Consider the following 23,124-nt stretch of genomic DNA (forward strand, 5'->3'; position numbering starts at 1 on the left):
CTCAAGCTTCAAGATCTCATGGAGTTTGCCTTGCTAAGTTTTACACTTGTGTGGGACTTGTCACTCCTTTATTCCTTCCTATATCTCCCTTTTGGGATGCAAATATCTATCCTATGTCTGTTTCACTTAGAAGCATATACTTGTTTGATTTTACAGGTCAGAGGTAGAGAGAAATTTTGGTCAGTATGAATTATACCTCAAGTCACATTCGTGTCTGATTTAGATGATGTTTACATAAGACTTTGGACTTTAGAATTGATGTTGGAATGAGTTAAGACTTTAAGGCTGTTGGGATGGATATAATGTATTTTGCATGTGAGAAGGATATGAATTTCAGAGAGCCGGGGTGGAATGCCATGGACTGAAAATTTTTGTCCCACCAAAGTTCCTATGTTGAAACCCCTAATCTCCAGATTGATGGTAATTGGAGATGTGGCTTTGGGGAGGTAATTAGGTCATGAGGGTAGAGTCCTAATGATGGAATTAGTGCCCTTATAAGAACAGATACAAGAGATGTGTTTTCTGTCTCTCAACTACATAAGCACACAACAGGAAGGTGGCTGTCCATAAGCTAAGAAGCAGGCCTTCACAAGACACCAGATCTGCTAGCACCTTGATCTTGGTCTTCCCAGTTTCCTGAACTGTAAGAAATAAATTTATGTTGTTTGTCACCCAGTCTATAGTATTTTTCTTATAGCAGCCTGAAATGACTGTGACAGAGGTCAAACCTAAAGTTACCACATGACTCAGAAATTCCAGTTCTAGATATGTACCTGAAAGAATTGAAAACGCATGTTCAAACAAAATCTTGTACACGTGTTCATACCAGCATTGTACATAACAACCAAAGAGTGTGAACAACCCTAATGTCAAACAAATGATTAATGAGTAAACAAATGTGGTATATTCATAAAGTGGAAAAATACTTGTCCATAAAGAAAAATGAAGTACTGATACGTGCTACAACATGGATTGATCTTGAAAACTATGCTAAGTAGAAGGAGCCAGTCATAAAAAGTCACATATTACACGTTTCCATTTATATGATATGCCCTGAATAGGGAAATTCATAGACACAAAATATAGACTAGTTATTGTCAGGGGATGGCAGAGGGAAAATGCGGAGTGACTGTTAATAGGTATAGTGTTTCTTTTGGGGGTAATAAAAATATTCTGGAATAAAAGAGTGGTGATGGTTGCACTATTCTGTGAGTATATTAAAATTACTGAATTGTACATTTTAAAATAGTGAACCTCGCAGGTTGAAATCAGGCGGGATCTATAGGAACTTAGATACAGCCCAGCATGAAAGAAACCAGCAAAGCCTTGTATCTGCCTTTTAAAATTCTGGATTCCAGATAGAAAAAGATGGTGGCAAAGTAGAGGGACGTGGAATGCATCCCACTCTACAGATGCATTGGTAATGCACCAAAAGATGCAATAATTTCCCCCCCTTTTTTTTTCTTTATTAATTACGATCTTAGTCCTAAGGGATCTAGAAGTTGTATAAAATATATTTTTCTAATTCTTTTTTTTATTCTATTTTTATTTTTTTGCCTTTTTATATACTTCTATTTCTAGCTAAGTTTTTGGTAGTACAGACAATATATCTCTCATAACTTCCTTTCATCCCTATCTTTTATACATTTCTATTCCTTTCTTTTTATTTGCATATTTCCAATCACACTATGCTCTTCTGTTCCTGTCTTCTACTCATTTTTACTTTATTTTATCTTAACATACTTATAAGCAACACTATCGAACTGCTCAGACTCCTTGCTCTATTCTCCAGATGATGCACCACCTTGGTATTTAATATTAGGTTTTTGTCTTTATCTTAGTTCTTAGTACAATTGTCAAATTTCATTCTGAGAATCTCCATTCTGTCTGGTGGTACTCTAGCTCTTTTTTATATTTGATCCTAGCTTACAAAATCTCCCTGGATTAGTGTTTGTATGTGTAAGGTGTTATTTGTTTGTTTGTTTTTGCTTTTGTTTCTGTTTTGTTCTGTTTTGGTTGTGAATTTCTGTTGGGTTTCTCTCTGAATATCTGATAGCATACTGGGGTTCTTCTGCCAGGTCTTTCCACAGCCTTATGTCCCAATGGATTCAGTAACTGTGTGTCTTATACATGTATGTGTTTCCTAGATTAGTATTTGTTTAACCCAACATTCGGACATTACACTGAGGCTTGGACAGTCTTCTATAAACACCTCTATCATCGGGACAAGCAACCCCAAAAGTTTGGACTACCATGAGGAAACAAAGAAGCACCATGCAGGCAAAGGAGCAGGAAAAAAACCCACAAGACCAAACAAATGAAGAGGAAATAGGAAAAATACCTGAAAAAGAATTCACACTAATGATAGTAAAAATGATACAAAATCTCAATAACAAAATAGAGAAAGTACAAGGAACAGTTCATAAGAACTCAGAAAAACAAACAGCAATGGATAACAAAATAACTGAAATTAAAAATATTCCAGATGCTATAACCAGCAGAATGACTGAGGCAGAAGAATGAATAAGTGAGTTGGAAGATAGAATGGGGGAAATAACTGCCACAGAGCAGAAAAAAGAAAAAAAAAATAAAAAGAATAGAAGACAGTCTCAGAGACCTCAGTGATAACATTAAGCATACCAACATTAGAATCATAGGCATCCCAGAAGAAGAAGAAAACAAGAAAGGGTCTGAGAAAATATTTGAAGAGGTTATAGTGGAAAATTTCCCCAACGGGATAGGAAATAATTAACCAACTCCAAGAAGCACAGAGTGTACCATACAAAATAAACCCAAGGAGAAATACAACAAGGCACATATTAATCAAACTAACAACAATTAAACACAAAGAAAAAATATTAAAAGCAGCAAGAGAAAAGCAACAAATAACATATAAAGGAAAACCCATAAGGATAACAGCTGACCTTTCTACAGAAACTCTGCAGGCCAGAAGGGAATGGCAGGATATACTGAAAGTCCTGAAAGAGAGAAACCTACAGCCAAGAATACTCTACCCAGCAAGAATCTCATTCAGACTTGAGGGAGAAATCAAAAGTTTTACACATAAGCAAAAGTTAAGAGAATTCAGCACCACCAAACCAGCCTTACAACAAGTGCTAAAGGAACTTCTCTAAGTAGGAAACACAGGAAAAGGAAAACACCTACAAATATAAACCCAAAACAATTAAGAAAATGGTAATAGGAACATACATGTCAATAATCACCTTAAATGTAAATGGATTAAATGCTCCAACCAAAAGACACAGACTGGCTGGATGGATACAAAAACAGGACCCTTCTATATGCTGCCTACAAGAAACCCACTTCAGACCAAGGGATACATATAGACTGAAAGGAAAGGGATGGAAAAAGATATTCCATGCAAATGGAAGTCAAAAGAAAGCTGGAGTAGCAATACTCATATCAGACAAATTAGACTTCAAAGTAAAGACTATTACAAGAGACAAGGAAGGTCATTACATAATGATCAAGGGATCCATCCAAGAAGAACATATCACAATGGTAAATATCTATGCCCCCAACATAGGAGCACCTCAATACATAAGGCAAATGCTAACAGCCATAAAGGGGACATCGACAGTAACACAATAATAGTGGGAGACTTGAACAACCCACTTACATCAATGGACAGATCATCCAAACAGAAAATAAATAAAGACACACAAGCTTTAAATGATGCATTAGACCATCTCGACTTAATTGATATTTATAGGACATTCCATTCAAAAACGACAGACTACACCTTCTTCTCAAGTGCACACGGAACATTTTCCAGGATAGATCACATCTTGGGTCACAAATCACAAATCTGGAAACAACAAATGTTGGAGAGAGTGTGGAGAAAAGGGACCTCTCCTGCACTGTTGGTGGGAATGTAAGTTGGTACAGACACTATGGAAAACAATTTGGAGGTTCCTTAAAAAACTACAAATAGAACTACTATATGATCCAGTATTCCCACTACTGGGCACATACCCAGAGAAAACCATAATCCAAAAAGAAACATGTACCATAATGTTTATTGCACCATTATTTACAATAGCCAGGACATGGAAGAAACCTAAATGCCCATCGACAAATAAATGGATAAAGAAGATGTGGCATATATATACAATGGAATATTACTCAGCTATAAAAAGGAATGAGATGGAGCTATATGTAATGAGATGAATAGACCTAGAGTCTGTCATACAGAGTGCAGTAAGTCAGAAAGAGAAAGACAAATATTGTATGCTAACTCACATATATGGAATCCAAAAATGGTACTGATGAACTCAGTGACAAGACAAGAACAAGGACACAGATGCAGAGAATGGACTGGAGAACTCAAGATTTGGGGGGGCGGGGGGTGAAGGGGAAGCTGAGACAAAGTGAGAGAGTAGCATAGACATATATATACTACCAAGTGTAAAATAGATAGCCAGTGGGAAGTTGCTGTATAACAAAGGGAGTTCAACTCGAGGATGGATGATGCCTTAGAGGATTGGGACGGGGAGGGTGGGCGGGAGTCGAGGGAGGGAGGGAATACGGGGATATGTGTATAAAAACAGATGATTGAACTTGGTGTACCCCCCAAAAAATAATAAATAAATAAATAAAATGAGAAAAAAATAGAAATAAAATAGTGATCATCAGTGAAAATGTGAGATTATTGTATATCTCAATGAAAATAAATAAATAAAATGAAACACTGGTAGAAAAAAAGTCAACACAGAATTCTACACCTAGCAAAAATATCTTTCAAAAGTAGAGAAATAATGACACTTTCAAACAAACAAAAGCTCTTTCAGGTGCTTCATTGCCATCAGATCTGTACTTATTAAAGTATAAAGGAAGTTCTTCAGTCAAATGGAATATAATATCTGACAAAACCTGGATTTACACCAAAAATTGAAAATCTTCAGAAATATTTAATATGAAGATGAATGTAAAAGCTTTTTATTGTTCTTTTCACTGCTTCTAAGGAAGACTATTCAAGACTATTGCAATAGAGGAAAAACTCTAAACTCAACCCCCAAAACAACAGGATTAATAGACAACAGATAGCGTGAGGAAGAGGAATTACTGTGAAGAACTTGGTTGGGTACCAAGGGTAGAGGGAAGAGAAACTTGATTAAATATCAGTAATGAAAGATGAGACAGTTGACTGGATATCAAAGGTGGACGGTTTCTCAATAAACTAGCTTAGCAGAATTCTTGCTAAAACTGGGCTTACCTGGGCAAGAATGAGACCTAGTTGAGAAGAGGGCTCAAAGGTGCCTGACTAAAGTTTGGTCAAGAGGGGAAACCCAGCCAGCCATCCCTCATACTAAAGAAAAGAAAAGACATTATTCTTTCATCTAAACAATATAAGTCCATTACTCGTTTGCCATCTTTTGCTCAAAAAGAACCAACTAAACCATCTGTTGAAACTTGGTAGTAGAGAATATTTGCTAGATGGTATAACCCATCAGGCATTTCATGAAGGGAATTCCTATGAAAAGAAAAAAGAAAAACAAAGATTAGTGGTTGTAGCAGACTATAAGCCAAGAGTCTGTGTCCAGAGGACAGCCAGCTTAAGAAGGTTTCTGGATGCTGAGCTTGAAGCATCTTTAAATGATGAGGTGAAGACAGCAGTGGCAATCTGATAGATTTCCCAGTTTGTGATTTGAATGTTTTTGGTGATGATAATAGATATCAGAGAAATTTTGGTCAGATTGTCCACAGTCATAATTATTTCCTGGAGCAGAGCATGGAAAATGTGGGAGTTCCAGTGAACTTCATGAGTGAGAAACAGCAGCAGCTCCAGGCATGAAGGTTGCCTATATGCAATCTTCTGTAGTTGTGACTCCATTGAAGTTTATAACAGCTCATAGAGCTTCTTTAGATCAAGATGGGGGTATGGGAATACCAGCTGCAAGAAAACTAGAGTCCTAATAAGGGTATGGACAGTCAGGTTTTGGTTCTGAGTGGCATCAAGTCAGGAGGGTGGGAGAAAAATTGGAAACGTTAGTTTAGATACTTGTAGACAGATATCGAAGGAACCTAGAACTGAAAATTTGGTAAGGACTGATAAAATGTGCAAGATAGCAGGATCCAGTCCAATTTATAAGTAGGTAACAAAATAAAAAAGAAATGTAATATGCAAAGAGTTGAAAGAGCTCAAAGACAATGAACAATACTAGAATCAGATAATCCACACGCTGGGCTATGGCTTTCTATTAAAACATTTTTTTTTTCTACAGTCAACCTCTGTTTTGATCAAATATAAAGTAAGATTATTTACATTTACAAAGTAACTTTCATCTCATTAGATTTGGCTTGATTATTTACATAAGTGGAATAAGAATGGAGATTGACCTTTAATATTTTGTTTTGCTGGAATTTAAGATAGGGATTTTTAAGTTTGTTTTGCTGAAGGTTTTCATAAATAATCTCAGACTGGAGTTTTAAAAGCTTCTCAACTCTAGAATGCTAAGCCATGAACTCACCATCAGACTTTACCTGCAGTACCTATAGATTTGGGTGAATTCCTATCTTCCTGAGGTCTCCAAAATATCATAAGGTTCCCAGGGCTGCCATAAAGTGACCTTCCTACTCATCTATATGGCTGGAAACCCTGTAAACCAGATACCAGGCCAGTTTTCCCAAGAGGGCTTTGTAAGGATTGGCTCCATAAGGTCAACTTTATTTCTTTACAACTGTCTGGCCATATTTGATTCTATGTACATCATTCTTAAATATGACATCTGACTCAAAGCTTTGATTATATAACCAATGTTTCCAATTACGTCCTGTGATAAGGAGGAAAGATTCTTATTCTATCTAAGCAATTTTATTGCCATAAGAATAATAATACTCAAAAATAGTTTCCAAATTCTGGAATGATCAGGATAGGAGAAAAAGATAAATGTTTTATTTATGTTTATAAAAACATATTCTACTAAATTGTTAAGTGTTATAGATAACCTAAGAGAAAAGATAAAGGGGTTCCTTATATCCAGAAAATAGAGCACTAAAATATCAGCAGTATTCCAAATGAAAGGCACAATCATCCTTTATTGGTTCAGTAAGTCCCACATAATTAATTCTTATTCTGCCTGATCTTGAGTTAGCAGTTTCATGAACCCATTACCATCACCACTAGAAGCTCTAGAAATTCTGACTCAGCCCAGTGGTATGATCTCAAGGTTTATTTAAGTAATGCCATCAGAAAGCTTTGCCTCAAAGTACCTGGCATAATCCTTTCTATGGGTCTCCCTAGTCCCTTTTTGTTGAAGATAAGTAGTCTGGCCTGTAGCTGATTGCAAGAATTTTCAGGGAAGCATCAGAGCAAAACAAAAACTATCTATGGTTGACAAAAAACTTAAAATAGCTGTGGTTAAAGATCTGATAAGTTTATTACAAAAATAACAAATTTTGACAAGGAAATTTGGTTGTTTCTGTGGCCTGTAACATTTTAAAATAATAACTGGAATTATGACTGATAAAATTATACTGTTTCCTAGTATCAGGAAAGCAACACCAGGACATATCATGGACAGTGAGGGCATTAACAAATTTCAAGGAACTATACACCTTAAACTTATACAGTGCTATATGTCAAATACATCTCAATAAAACTGGAAGATAAAATGAAAACAAACAAAAAATCTTACCCATATCAATATAACCTAGGGAAGGTTAAGCATCTCTTTTCATTGGACAATGTTTCCCATGCAATTCAACACCAAATACCCTAATAATTTTTGGCATCTCTCTCTTTATAACATGAAAGAAGAAGTCCTTTGAGATTTTCAAATTAGTTTGAGAACAAAATTATATTTAGGGTTTGTTTTGGGGAAGGCAAAACATCAAAAATTGTCAAAAATGACAAAAGATTTGACTATTTTCCCAACTAGGATCATGGGTCACTGTGAAACAGTATTTATCTACCTATTTAACCAGAATGACAACAAGTAATTTAAAAAGTAAATATAGGAAGTAACATGATTGTAAAAACAAACAAAACTTCAGCTTTTTTAAAAGTGAAAAGACTTGGTTCCATTTAATAATCAAGCAAGTAATAAGGTTAACACAAAGCACAGGAAATTATTTTGATAAGACAGAATCTTTGTTTTCTGGGCATATTACTCAAAAGGTAAAGAAAAACCTATAATCTTTTAAGATTAGACCAATAATCCAAGAAAATATTGTCATTTTAATATAGAGGAAAACAAACCCTAGTTTTATGTTAGTGTATTATTGACACTAAAGTTCACTTAAAAAATTATAAGTAAACCCATGTAATCTTAGCCAACTTTGAGCACATGAGATAAGATTTCCACAAACCTTTTCCACCTTTCCATATTCTTTCAGGTTTTGTCTTACATTTTCCTTTTTCTCATTTTAGAACAACCAGTTATTTTACTTTAGGACAAAACTGTTCTCTTTTTCCTTAACAAAAACACATACTACATACCTTGCATACTTTTCATACAAAGTTGTTTCCCTTTCCTCTAATGATTTGTAGAAGTTTCACTTATATATTTACATTGATTATCATGATATATACCATTAATATTTTACAGAGAAAACAATAAAGCAGACAATTATGAACTGTCTGTAATATTCTGTAATTGCCCAGCAAGGTTTATGAGTATATCATCTCACATTTTTATAGGTACATGCTTTCTTGTACTACAATTTTTCAATGTGACAAAAAAGAACACATTTACTAACAGATCTAAATATGCTTAGCCTCTCTATATCATATAAGAAGCCAAAGTATATAAACAAACTTACATTTAGTAATAAATATTCAGCAGTTTATCTTACTTAGAAATGATCTAGACATTTAATAAATATATACTGTTTAATTTAGCATAATTCAAATGTTGCAAGTTACAGAAAATAATTTTTGAAACTATTTTTAAGTTAACATATCATAAAATATAATTATTGTTGAAATAGACTTGTTAGAATGACTCAGTTTGATTAAAATAAACTGTAATGTGTATAATCTTAAATATCTATAAATAAACAATTAGCTTATTTGACTGGTAAACCATGTTGAATAAATGTATATGTTCATATTGTGCTTAACACTAAAAGCTCAAAATACATACCTGTTTTTATAAAACTCAAAATACAAAGCTGTTTCTAACAATATTAAATGGTTTTATTTGTTAAAGATTTATGCTAATTATGTGAAATTGAAATTTTAAAACATTTGGGTTAGTGTTTATAAAAATACCTTGTTCATATTTGAATTATTAGACTTGAGTTTTTTTTTTTATTTCTGTGAATTTTAGAAATACTTTATATAAGTACTTATTTATCTCTAAACCAATGAAAATAAAGCTTCCGTAAAAAACATTAATGTATTAATTTGGTCATACAACTTAGAAGTAGGAAAATATCACATATACATAACATACATACATACATACAAACACACATAAGCATACACAGAGATACAAATAGAGATTTCACAGCTTTCATTCTAAAATTTTAGCCATGAGTCAGGTATAAACACAACAATATAAAACTCACTGGTTTATATAAAAGGGCTGGCTCTCATCTTTGCCCCGTTTTCTATTTTTCTCCAAATTGTGTTTCTCACAGCTAGAAGTTAAGGCTACCTGCTCAAGATGAGGGCTAAAGCTTCCCACCAATATATGTGGAGAAGCCTATTAAGATTTTATTTTGCCCTGAATATAATCTTATGGAAGCTGTGGGCTAAATTTTGGGTGAGGGACTAAGAGATACCAAGTGTCTGTGTGGGTTTCTTCAAAGCGCATCTGAGTGGATAAAATATCCAGTTTATTTCTAAATAGCCTTTAACCCTCAGGTGGTTGCTTTTGGGATCCTTGAGTCCCTTGAGAACCCATGATGAGGTTATGGGGCATAAAGCTTAGGATGGGGAGGTACAGGTTTTGAAGAAGAACGTATCAAAAAATTCAAGTGACCTGAAGGGAAGATCAAAGGTGGTAAAAGGAGGAATGAGGAGCAGAGGTAATGGAAAGGGAGAGATTCTAAATGAGCCAGTTTGGGAAGGTCTAAATTTTCCTAAAGAGGCCACTGAAATTCCAAATTATTCTTAAGCATATAGTCAGCTGGAACTGAGGAGGGGGATCCTAGTAGACCAAAAGTTATCCGTGAGAGAAGCCAGATCAAGTAGAGAAAGGAGGCAGGTACAAAAAAGTCAGTTTCACATACAATCCTGTCCTGAAACCAAAGGGTTTCTTCCATGAAATTTCCCTTAAGGAGCCAAAAGAATGTCTCTGAACAAGCCCAAGAAAAAGAGTCCACAAAAAGCCAAGAGGCCTCACAAAGGAGTCAGGGATTCATTGCTCAAGTATTAAGCAGTAAATCCCCACTTGAAAAGAGCAAAGAAAACACCTATTGAGAATGATTCTCCCTCAAAACAGAAAAGATGCAGGCATCTTCAGAGGAGCAGAATCAGAAGAGTAAGCTTTTTCCATGGTGAAGGGAGGTGCCAAAGTAACAGCAACAAAGGAAGAAAATACAAATGCCATCTCTATGAAGAATAAGTATTCTAAATACAAAAAATTGAAGTTCAACTAAATGAGAACGCGATTGGAATTTCCCCTATTATACACCAATGGCACATTTCAAACAAAGAAGTCCAGGACTTTAACCCAGCCTCAGGAGTATACACAAAATCCTAGGGATCAAAATATGCCCTTACTGTGCTTCAATGGACTGTCATCTGGAGCACTGGATCAGTGAAATGCACCAATGGATACCCATTCAGTCAGGACTAAAGACAAAGCCTTCAAAAGTGTACACCTAGGGTTCTTGATGAGAGGTCCAGGGATCCAGAGATGAATTCCATCCTATCCCAGTTTTGGCACCAGAATGGATTGAGAAGAAATTATTCTGACACTTGTTAATTACTTTATTCAGGCCTATTGTAATGGGGAAAGACTCCTGCAATAATAGCAACTGAACTCAACTTTGAATACAACAGGGGAGCTGAAGATTTATAACCAACAGGCAGAGTGAGAAGGAGGATGGAGAATTACTAAGATAAATTTGGTTAGGAATCAAGGGTCTCGAGAAAAAAGAACATGATTAGGTATAAAGGGTGAAGCATGCTCCATAAACTGGCTTAGCAGGTCTTACAAGCCGAATTGTGTCTCCACAATATTCATATGTTGAAGTCCCAAATTCCAGTACCTCACAATGTGACTGGTTTTGGAGATAGGGTCTTTAAAGAGATAATTAAGATATAATGAGATCATTAGGGTATGCTTTAATCCAAAATGACTGATGTCTTTATAATAAGAGAAAATTAGGATACAGAGGGAAGGCCATACAGGGAGAATATGGCCATCTATAAGCCAAAGAGAAGGACCTCAGAAGAAACCAACCCTAACAACATCTTAATCTCAGACTTCTATGCTCCAAGACTACGAGAAAATAAATTTCTCTTGTTTAAGCCAGTATGTGATGCTATTAAGTCAGCCCTAGCAAACTGATACAGCAAGATCCTTTCTAAAATCGGGCTTGAGAGGCTAAAGATGAACGCTAGTAAAGAAGAAGGCTCAAAGGAGCCAGTTTGACCAAGGAGGGAGTCCTTGTCAGATATAACACCAAAAGCACAATCCATAAAAAAAAAAGTTGATAGATTGTACTTCATCAAAATTTAAAAATTCTCCTCTACAAAAAATAGGCAACAAACCTGGAGAAAATATTTGCAAAGCATCTATCTGATAAAGGACTTCATCCAGAATACATAAAGAACTTGCAACACTCAAAGTTAGAAAACAAATAGCCTAAATTTTTTTAATGGTTAAGAGTTTAATAGACTCTTCACCAAAGAAAATTGAAAGATGACAAGTAGGCACATGTCTTAGTTCAGGTTACTATAACAAAAATACCATGGATTAGGTAGCTTAAACAACAAACATTTATTTCTCACAGTTCTGAAAGATGGAAAGTCCAAGCTCAAGGTGCCAGAAGATCCTGTGTCTGGAAAGGGCCTGCTTCTTGGCTTGTAGACAGCTGCCTTCTCACTGTATCCTCACATGGATGACAGACAAAGATCATCTCTCATGTCTCTTCTCAAAGGGCACTAGTCCCCTTCATGGGGGTTCCACCTTCATGAACTAATTACTTCCTGAAGTCCCCACCCCCAAATACCATCACATTTGGAATCAGGGCTTCAACATATGAATTTTTAGGGGACACAATCACTCAGTCCATAGCATACCACCCTTGGCTCCCACATATTCATGTACTTCTCATATGCAAAACACATTCATTCCATCTCAACAGCCCTAAAAGTCTTCATGGGTTCCAGCATCAGCTGTAAAGTCTAAAGATTAAAGTCTCATCTAAATCAGATATGAATGAGGCTCAAGGCATGATTCATCCTGAGGCAAATTCCTCTCCAGCTGTGATCCTGTGAAACCAAACATGTTATGTGCCTCCAAAATACAATGGTGGGACAGGCTTGGGTAGACATTCCTATTTCAAAAGAGAGACACAGGAAAGAAGGAAGAGGTGACAGGTTGCAAGCAAGTCTGAAAGCTAACATGGCAAATCCCATTAGATCTTAAGGCATGAGAATATTTTTCTTTAGCTCAATGCTCTACCCTTCGGCTTGTAAGACCTGCTAAGCCAGTTTATGGAGCATGCTTCACCCTTTATACCTAATCATGTTCTTTTTTCTACAGACCCTTGATGCTTAATCAAATTTCTCTTAGGCATTGGGGCAGCAATGTCAACCCCTGGGTGTCACCAACACCATGTCACATCAGCAGTCTTATCCATGCCTCGACTCTGCCAGGCAAGGGTCATGTCCCTAGATCTCTGCTGGATGGGGGTCTTGCTCTCATGGCTTTGGTTGGAGGCCATCTGGCCCATTGAAACCAGTAATCTATGGTCCAGCACTGTACAGTGTAAGAAATATGACAAACTTCATTTCATCCTGTCTCTGTCCCTTTCTTTTCAAAATGCCAGTGTTCTGGGGGAGGGGGGTGGTGACTGATTAGGTCTCTGTTTCTTACCCATATTAATTTCTTTATCAAATGGTATGTTGGCCCCACTTTGATGTTCTCTTCAGAACATACTTTCTAATATTTTTGTAATATGGACAAGCTGAGGATTTTCTAAATTTTTAAGTTCTGGTTCCATTTTGCTCAACAATTCCTTCTTTAATTTATTTCTATCTTCTTACATTTTACTATAAGCAGTCAGAGAAAACCAAGATGCCCCTCAACACTTCACTTAGAAATCTCCTCAGCTAGATATCCAACTTAAGCATTCACAAGTTACACTTCCCACAAAACACTAAACCATGAACAAAATTCAGCCAAGTTTGTTGCCTCTTTATAACAAGGACTGCCTTTTCTCCATTGTCCAATAACATGTTCCTCATTTCCATCTGAAACTTCATCAGAATGGCCTTTAGTAACCACATTTTTAACCAACATTCTCTACAGAAATATTCATGTATTCTCTAAGAAAATGGAAGCTCTCTCCCCAGTTCTCCTCTTTTCTTTCTGAGCTCTCACGAGAATTTCCTTCAAAATTCCCCTCGTGGAAATATTGGCTTTTTCTAGCATGAAACTCAAAACTTTTCAAATTGCCAATTACTTACTTCCAAAGTAGCTTCCATATTTTTAGGTATTTGTTACAGTAGCACCCTGCTTCTTGGTACCAATTTCTTAGTTCAGGCTACTATAACCGAATACTGTAGACTGGGTGATTTAAACAACATAATTTTTTTTCTCAGTTCTAGAGGCTGGAAAGCCCAAGATCAAGGTACCAGAAGATCTTGTATCTGGTCAAGGCCTGCTTCCTAGCTTGTAGACAGCTTCCTTCTCATTGTATCTTCACATGGTCAAGAGAGAAAGAGAAAGAGAAAGAGAGAAAGGGAAAGAGAAAGAGAGAAAGGGAAAGGGAAAAGGAAAGGGAAAGGCAAAGGCATGGGCGGGGGGGCGGAGACAGTGCAAGAGTGCAAGCGTGAGAGCACAAGCGTGAGAGTGCATTCTCATGTCTCTTCCTATAAAGGCACTAATACCATCCTAAAGCCTCCATTATCATGAACTAATTATGTCTCAAGGGCCCTATACACCATTACATTGAAGATTTGTCCTTCAACATATTAATTTGAAGGGAACACAAACATTCAGTTCATAGCACCATGTGAAAACATAACATGCTCAACAGCACTAGTCATTAGGGAAATGCAAGTTAAAACCACGAGATACCACAACATACCTATTACATTGGCTAAAATTAAAACGATTGACCATACCAAATGTTGGTGAGGATGCAGAATAAATAGAACTCTTTTACACTATTAGTGGAAATATAAAATGGTACAACCACTTCAGAAAACAGTTTGACAATTTCTTAAAACCTGTAACATACAATTACAATAGGATCCAACCACTCCACTTCTAGAGATATATCCAAGAGAAAGAAAAGAAATGTTCATATAAAGACTTGCATATTAATATTCACAAATGTTTTATTTATAATAGCCAAAAACTGGAAATAGCCAAATGCCCATCAATAGATGAATGGATACACAAATCGTAATATATCCCTACAATAGCCTACTACTCAGCAATAAAAAAGAATGAACTACCGTTACAATATATAACATGGATGAATTTCAAATGTATTATACAATGTGAAAGATTTTGTTTATACAAAACTTCAGAAAATGCAAACTAATCTATAGTAACCATAATCAGATGAGTGGTTACTTAAGGACTGTGTGTGTGTATGTGTGTGTGGGGGGTAGGGGATGCTGTGCACAGGGTGGGGTGTAAGGCAAGGATTACAAAATGGGCATAAGGGAATTGTTGGAGTGATATACTCACTATCTTGATAGTGATTATGGTGTCATAGGTATATACATAACAGGGTAACAGCTCAGTCATAGCATCAACCTTACATATGTCCACAAAAGCCATGCAAGGCTTGAACCACAGTTATTCTGTGTCTTTGAAAAATACCTGTGATCCTCCTGGAACACAAGAGGATGGAAGGCCTGAGAGGAATTGCTCCAATGTTGTATCCCAGGTGCCATGCGACCTTCCCTGCGAGGCTGCTATGAGAGTTTCTCATCACCTCCTGTGTTCCAGTAAGTTATGGGGCTTTTGCTTTAGTCCCCTCAGAATAAAGCTACAGACTATAAAAGAGAATAGCTATAGTCTAAAATTGGCTCCTCAGCAATGCGGTATCATACAATTCTCATGACAGTCATCTGTCCCGTTTCACCTTGCTATCATCCTTTTTAGTGAGCGGACAAAGATCATGTGGAGCAAGCATGTTTGGATACTCTTCTTTTCACTGTACATATAAAGTAATCAACTGTCTGAATCTAAAAGTGGCTCACTGTATCTTTACCAGTTGAATCAACAGGCATTGGCCTTGTCTTGTGTTTACTTGACACTTAATAGTGGTGATGGCTTCATAGGTGTATGCATGTCAGAACATATTAAACTGCACACTTTAAACATAGTTTATTGCTTGTCAATTGTACCTATGTTGGGAACAAGGCTATGATGTCCATGCTTACTATATCTATCCTACATCATACTGGTGATCCTAACACATCCAATAAGACAAGAAAAATAAATAAAAAGACATATGGATTGGAAAGAAGGAAATAAAACTTTCTATATCCTCAGCTCAGAAAATTCCAAATAATCTACAAAAATAGTACTAGAACTAATAAACAGTTTTATTAAGGTCACAGGATACAAGATCAGTATATAAAAACCAAATATATTTTTATATTTACACACACTAGCAATGAATCATTGGGAAGTTGGATACAAATAAAACAGCATCATTTACAATAGCTCCAAAATTTGTGAAATACTTGTTACAAATCTAACAAAATACATACAAGGTCTGTACACTAAAAATTATAAAACACTGATCAAATAACTTAAAGGAGGGCTAAATAAATGGAGAAATATATCATTTTCATATATTGAAAGCCTCAATATTCTTAAGATGTCAATTCTCTACAAAATTATTTGTAGATTTATCAATCTCGATCAAAATTCCAGCAGCATTGTTTATATAAACCCACAAGTACATTCTAAAATGAATATGCAAAAGGAAAAAAGCTAACAGAATAAAAAAATTAAAGACTAGGAAATTTATAGAATTCACACTACTTGATTTCAAAACTTTATACAAAGCTACAGTAATCAAGACGATACAGTATTATTTAAAGGATAAAACACATAGAATAATGGAACAAAACAGAGTACAGAAACAGACCCATACATATATGGTCAGTTGTTGTTTGACAGCAATATGAAGTCAATTTAATGAAGAAAATATTATTTTTAAAAAGAAGTGTTGAAAAAATTGGACATATACATTAAAAAAAATGAACCTCAACTCATACCTCATACCATATAGAGAAATTAACTCAAAATGAGTCATACCTAAATATAAAACCCCAAAGTCTAAAACTTCTGGAAGAAAATATAGGAGAAAAATCTTAGTGACCTTGGATAAAGCAAAAATATCTTAAATACAACACCAAAAGCATAAACCATAAAATTTAAAAATTGATAAATTTGACTACACCAAAATTAAATATTTTGTTCTCTGAAAGACAGTGTTTGTAAAATTAAATAAGATAAACCAAAGACTGTAAGAAAATATTTGACTAAGAACTTATGTGTCAGTGGTCCCCCCAAACACCCAGAGATCCGATGATTCATGAGGACACATAGTACTCAGTGTATAGTTGTACTCACATTTTTCACTTATCACATTGAAATAATAAAGAGAAAAACCAGCCAGGAAAAAGGTATGTGAGGCAAAGTCTAGCAGAAACCAGGTGCAAGCTTCCAATAGTTCTCTTCCCGTGAAGTAACATTTAATTCTTCAGCAACAAGCTGTGACAACACATGTGAAATGTTGTCTACCACGTAAGCTCATTTGAGACTTGGTGCCCATTTGGTTTCTTGTGGGGTGGGGGGGGAGAGGAGCTGGTCACATAGGCATCCTCTGCCTAGCATGTATCAGCATGTCCCAGATGCTGCCAATGGGATAAACTTACAAGCAGGCTTTTTTAAGGATAGCAGTCTGAGGTTTGTATGTTAATACTTTTTGACACAGCTTATATCCACAATATATAAAGCACTTTAAAAAACTCAATAATATGAAAGCAACCTAATACAAAATGGGAAAAAGTTTTGAACAGACACTTTACCAAAGAAGATATAAGGATAATAAATAAGCATATGAAAAAATGCTCAAAATTGTTAATCTGTTGGGAACTGCAAATTAAAACCACAAGCCCAGATGGCTTCAATGGTAAATTCTACCATTTAAGGAAAAATTATTACCAAATCTATACAAACTCTCACAAAATTGAAGAGAATGTTATATTTTCCAACTCATTTTATCAGGCTTGCATTATCATCACACCAAAGTCAAAGATACTAAAAGTAAAAACAAAACAAAACTACAGACTGTCATGAACACAGAACCCTTTGTCACATATTAGAACTATTTTAAACTGTTTTTTTTTTTTTCTTATAACTTTGGGTACTTTTTGCTATAAAGGAACACCAAAAAAAAAAAAAAAACAGTCAACATGCCTAAGTGAGGTCTGATATCTCCTGGTATATATTTAAAACTGACTCTTTAGCAGTACATCAGTACTGCCTGACATTCATGTATTCATTGAACTAACATTTATTGGGCCCCTTTTATATTCCAGGCAATGTATAAAGTTCTGAGGATATAAATCTAGCCTCTTTTCTAGAAAAGCATTTCTGTCTAACACAGATTCTCAGCCATTCATTAACTGAGTAATCTTTGGAAAGTTACTTAACTTCCCTAAGGCTCAGTTTCCTCATCCTTAAGATGGAGGTGATAACAGCATACACTTCATACAAGCCATATGAGAGGTAACAATGCTTACTTTATCTGAACCCTCTGTTACCAGAGGAGCATTCCTTTTATGTTGTGAGAAAGGGATACCTAACCAAGAAAGGACCTTTCTGCTCTTAACATATCCAAAATAAGGCCCTCTTCACCCTTTTCAATGACTGTCACTCCCTTGCTTACCTGCTTTTTTTTTTCTTAAACTGAGGGCCCCCTTCCTTTTCTTTGGGATAGTCCTCATTAATAAATGTTATCCCTATGGCAATAGCCTGAATAAAAATCATTTCCTTAATCATCCTGTGTATTTTGTCTTTCACAAAGGATTAAATAAGATATGTGTAAAATACTGAAGTTGTGTCTGATATACGGTAAAGCCTCCATAAAGGTTACAATGATAATATGGAAAAGGTAAATCACACTCTTATATCATTAACTACCTATTAGAATGACTAAATCAAACAAACTAACAAGTCCAAATGCTGGTAGGAATGTGGAATAACCAGAAGTCTCATACATTACTAGAAGAGTGCCAAATGCTAGAAAACACCAGCAGTTTCTTGCAAAGTAAACATACACATACCCTATGACCTAGCAATCCCACTCCTAAGTATGTAAATATAAGAGAGAAATGTAAACTCTTTTCACACAAAAATCTGTACACTGATATTTATAGTAATTTTATTCATAATCACCAACATCTAGAAATAACTCATATATCCTTCAACTGGTAAATGGATAAACAAAATGTAGTACATCCATACAATGGAATACTACTCAGCAATCGAAAGAACTAATGTTACACTCTATTGCATGGATAAATTTCAAGTGGATTTTGGAAAGTGAAAGAAGTCAGACTCTAAAGGCTGCATACTATGTGGTTGACCTTATATGACATTATCAAAATGCAAAATTGTAGGGAGGAAAAGCAGATTAGTGGCTGCTGGAAGCTAGGATAGTAGTAAAGAATTGAATCCAAAGGCAAATGAGGGACTTTTTTAAGGTGGTGGGACTTTTCTATATCTTCATTTTGCTAGTAGTTACAAGACTATGCATTTGTGAAAACTCATAGAACTGTATACTTTGAAGGGTGAATTCTTCTCTATGTAAATTATATCTCAATAAACCTAACCCCTAAAAAGAGATATTACTTCCTTCATGCAAGCTGTTGTAGAAACCTCTCTGTTGGCAGGCAACAGGTGCCCCCTCAAGAACTACCTCACACCTCTTCAGTAGGCTGCCAGGTTAATAATTAGGATTAAATCATGCTGGGACTGATAAGGAAGAAAAGAGATTACACCTCCAAGGAGCAGCAAGGATTAGGTAGCATACGCTGGCAAGAACCAGAGGAGGAAGAACTAATGATGTTGAACATCTTTTCAGGGTTCTTTTGATATCTGTATATCCTCTTCAGTGAAATGTTTGTTCATGTGTTCTGCCTATTTTCTATTTAGATTTTAACTACTGGGTATTTGAGAGTTCTTTATATATTTTAGATCTTTATGCCTTCCTGGTGTGTTGATCCTTTTATTATTATGTAATGTCCCTCCTTGCTTAATTTTCTTTGCTCCAAAGTCTACTTTATTTGAAATTAAAATAGCCATTTCTGCTATTTTTTAAGCTCTTTACTGGAATATATTTGCTTTACACTCTTGTACCAGTTTTTGAGGTACACAATGTTTGCACTGCATATCTTTCTCCAACCTTTTTACTTTCAACCTACCTATGTTGTTGTATATGAAGTGAATTTCTTATTAACAGCATATTGTTGTATCATTTTCTTTTAATCCAGCTGCCAAACTCTGTGTTTTAAATGATGTATTTAGGTCACTTATTTTTAAGATAATTACTGATATATTAAGACTTAAGTCTTGTCATTTTACTATCAATTTTCTGTTTGCTTCCTTGGGTTCTCCTCCGTCAATTTTCTTTCCTTGCTGTGGATTATTTGGACATTCAGGGAGATTCCATTTTATTTATTTGTAGTTTTAGAGTATATCACTTTGAATAGTATCTTTAGTGGTCGTTCTAGGTATTACAAGATATCTGTGTGTGTGTGTGTGTGTGTGTGTGTGTGTGTGTGTGTGTGTGTGCGCGCGTATCATTACAGTCTACTCTCATCAACATTTTACCACTTCAAGTTATGTCCTTTTAGACTCCCCACTTTTCAAATATATTTGTCTTGAGTATTTCCTCCATGTATTTTGAGCATCGCACCAAATGGTGCTATAATTTTTGCCTCACTCTCCAAATATGATTTAAGAAACTCACGACCATAGTCTATTATATTTAGCTCTATGTTTACCCATTCTGTTGTCTTTCCTTTCTGAAGCTCAAAGCCTTCTTCTATTATAATTTCCTTTTTGTTTAGAGAACTTCCTTTAGTCATTTTTAAGGGTGGGATTGCTAGCAACAAATTCTTACTTTTCCTTCATTTGAAAATTCTTCTTCATTCCAGAATGATATTTTTGCCAGACACGGGATTTGCAGTTGTCAGTTCTTTTCTTCTGCACTTGAAAAGTTCTGTGCCACTTTGTTCTTGTGTCTATATTTTCTGATGAGAAATATTATTAGAAATTGCTTTGCCCCTATGGGTAAAGTGTCATTTTTTCTCTCACTGTTTTCAAGATTTTTTCTCTGTAAAGAGTTTTCAGCAGTTTAATTTTGATGTTTCTTGGTGTATAATTTTTTAGTTTATCCAATTTGAAGTTTATTTAGCTTCTTGAAGCTGTAGGTTTATATCTTTTGATAAATTTGGGAGCTTTTCAGCTATTATTTCTTCTTAGCTTCTTTGTTCCTAGTTTTATTTACGTATAAATGACAAATAACATTGTGTAAGTTTAAGGTATACATTGTGGTGATTTGATACACATGTATATTGAAATGATTACCACAATAGGGATATGTGTGGTGAGAACATCTCTTAGCAAATTTAAAGTCTGTAACTACCATATTGTTAGCTATAGTCACCATGCTATATATTAGATCTCCAGAACTTATTCATCTTATAACTGAATGTTTGTACCCTTCGACCAATATCTCCCCATTTCCCTCATCCTCTGGCAACCACAAGTATAATATGTTTCTATGAATTTGACTTTTTTTAGGTTCTACATATGAGTTCATACACTTTTTGTCTTTCTCTGTCTGACTTATTTTGCTTAGCATAATGCCCTCAAGGTTCATCCATGTTGTAAAAAATGACAGGATTTCCTTCTTTTATGGCTGAATAATATTTTGTTGTGTGATTTTAAAAATACATATGTAGCATTTTTTGTAACTATTTATCCACCAATGGCCACTTACATCGTTTCTATGTCTTGGCTACATTATTTCTTTGGAATAAGTTTTGAGCCCTACTCTCCTCTTCTAATTCTGGGACTCTGAAGATAGAAATGTTAAGTATTTTGTTATTTTCCTAGGTCTCTAAGACTCTGTTTATTTTTCAGTATATTTCCCCCTCTGTTGTTCAGACTGAATAAATTATAATGATCTTTCCTTGAGTTCACTGATTCTATCCTCTATCCTCCTTATTCTTGATTCCATCTAGTAGAGTTTTTTATTATTGTATTTTCCAGTTGTATAATTTCTATTTGGTTCCTTTCTATAATTTCTATTTTTGCTGAGATTTTCTATTTTTCTTTTGTTTCAAGAGAATTTATAATTGCTTAATGAGCATTTTCTATGATGGCTGCTTTAAAACCTTGTCAGATATTTCTAATATTTGATTCACCTCAGTGTCAGTATCTGTTGATTGTCTTTTTTCATTCTGTTTGGTGATTTCCTGGTTCTTTGTATGATGAATGATTTTTCATGGTATCCTGGATAATTTGTATAAGACTTTAGATCCTGTTTAATCTTCTTTTTTAGCAGGCAGTCCTCTTGTTTGATTTGTAGTATGAGGGCTGGGTGGGTGTGTCTGTTCAGTTTCCTGCTGGGTGCCATCAATACCACTCCAGCAAAAGCAGAATGTGGACTCCCACTGCCTTGTTTCAGACAGGTGAGGTGAAAGTTCAGCAATCCAACTGGCCCTGTTGATACCTTCCTGGGAAAAGTAAGGACACCTTTCTGATATGCACCACCTCACTGCCTCTGAGTGGGGGTGTGAGTGGGGATTGAGAGTGATTCACACCACTTTGTTGCTACATAGTGGGAGTGAAATTTTCAGCTTCCTACTGAACCCCACTGACACTGTGGGAGAAGAGGTAAGTGTAATGCAAGCTAGACTCAGCTCCTACCACCTTGTTCTTACTCACAGATACTGGGTAGAGGTAGAAGCTTAGATTCCTGTGGGTCCCACTGACACCAAGGGAAAAGAAAAGTGGGGGGAAGCATAATGTCAAGTAGCCTGACTCACACCACTTCATTCTGCCTCATTAATGCTCAGGTAGACGTAGAGGCTCAGCTCCCCACTGGGCCCCACTAATACCATTTATTTATTGCTTTTAAAATTTAAAGCCTTCTGTGACTTGGCTATTGTAAACAGTGCTGCAATAAATATTGTGGTAAAGAAGATGTGGTACATATCTACAATAGAATATTACTCAGCAATAAAAAAGAATGAAATAATGCTATTTGCAGCAACATGGATGGACCTAGAGATTGTCATACTGAGTGAAGTCAGCCAGAGAAAGACAAATATCAAATGATATTGCTTATATGTGGAATCTAAAAAGAAATGATGGACTTATTTACAAGTGAACTTATTTACAAAACAGAAACAGATTCACAGACTTAGAGAACAAACTTATGGTTACTGGGGGGGAGGGTGGGGGGAAGGAATAGTTAGGGAGTTTGGGATTGACATGCACACAATACTATATTTAAAATGGATAACAAATAAGGACCTACTGTATAGCACAGGGAACTCTGCTCAATAGTATGTAACAACTAAATGGGAAAAGAATTTGAAAAAGAATAGATACATGTACATATATAACTGAAACACTTCGTTGTACACCTGAAACTAACACAAAATTTTTAATCAAATATAATCCAATATAAAATAAAGTTAAAAAATTAAAGACTTTTCCCATGCAGTTTCAATAACTAGTCACCTATATTTTCTTCTAGATTTCTATAATTTCACCTTAAATATTTAATGCCCTAATCCACCTAGTTTGATTTGAGAAATGAGGGTTTATCATTTTTTCCTCTAAATAACGAATTGAATTAACACCATTTGTTAAAAAAACCTTTGCTTTTCTCCCAATGATTTGTGAAGTATTTTCCAACAAA

This window comes from Hippopotamus amphibius, chromosome X, assembly GCF_030028045.1.
Source record: "Hippopotamus amphibius kiboko isolate mHipAmp2 chromosome X, mHipAmp2.hap2, whole genome shotgun sequence".
NCBI lineage: Eukaryota > Metazoa > Chordata > Mammalia > Artiodactyla > Hippopotamidae > Hippopotamus > Hippopotamus amphibius.